The sequence below is a fragment of the Pteropus vampyrus genome, unplaced genomic scaffold (genome assembly GCF_000151845.1).
Source record: "Pteropus vampyrus isolate Shadow unplaced genomic scaffold, Pvam_2.0 Scaffold192, whole genome shotgun sequence".
In the NCBI taxonomy this organism is placed as follows: domain Eukaryota; kingdom Metazoa; phylum Chordata; class Mammalia; order Chiroptera; family Pteropodidae; genus Pteropus; species Pteropus vampyrus.
In genome coordinates, this window is record NW_011888973.1 from 1385380 (window position 1) to 1386185 (window position 806).

The 806-nt window shown below is 51.9% G+C and overlaps 1 protein-coding gene across 1 annotated transcript in view; it reads right to left on the bottom strand.

The window, feature by feature from the left end:
- DOCK4 (dedicator of cytokinesis 4) overlaps positions 1–806 on the bottom strand; it is a 274845-nt gene that overhangs the window by 112162 nt on the left and 161877 nt on the right. The gene's annotated exons all lie outside the window — the stretch shown is intronic.

An 806-nucleotide genomic window follows, 5' to 3' on the forward strand; every position in this document is an offset into this window, starting at 1 on the left:
ACTGTCTCGGCTGAGGGACAGGACTCAGAATCAAGGTGATCTGTGAGCAGATAGAAGAAGACCTGCTCTGTGCCCTGGCGGACCCACGGCAGCTCGCGTCACCCCGGGGAGACAGCCGGGATTCTGTGGAAACACGACCATGGGGGGGAAAAAAAGGAAAACAAAACGAAACAAAACAAAAACGTTTCTTGACTTTCAAAGAAGAAAAAAATCTCAGGTCCCTAGGAAGGGAAGGCGTCTCATTGAGAAACCACGACTTAAGGTTACTCTCAAAAGAAAAAGAATGTTTTTCAGTTGTGAATTAGGTTAAGTTTTGTCCCTGGAACGGGCAAAGGTTGAAAAAGAGATACCGAAATGAGAACTCGAACGCTGAATAGCTTCTGTGAACGTGGTGAAGTCCTGAGAACGGGGACTTGCAGGGACTCGAACAGCCCGCCGGGCTGCCCTTCTTGAGTCTGAAAGGAGGGTGGGCTCATGCGCAAATGGACACGGAGGTCTCTGGCAAGTCACTCAAGTGCAGGGGTTGACCCAGTGACAACAAAGGCCAGAGGGCTATTAAAAGAGCCCGAAACGTATCTTCGCCCGGAGGCGAGATCAGGCTTCTGGAAAGAGGAGAGTGACAAGGGGAGCCCCCGCCCCCCGCTCAGCAAAGGGAGGGCTGGCCTGTTGCTGGCGCTTGGCCAGCATCGCGAGTGCTTCCAAATGTCACCGGGCACCAAGTTAACAAAACTCTGAGGGACCTAGTTTCATCCTCCTATCTCCCATCTTACGCCCCAATTCTCGACACTTAGAAGTTTCTAGTCTTC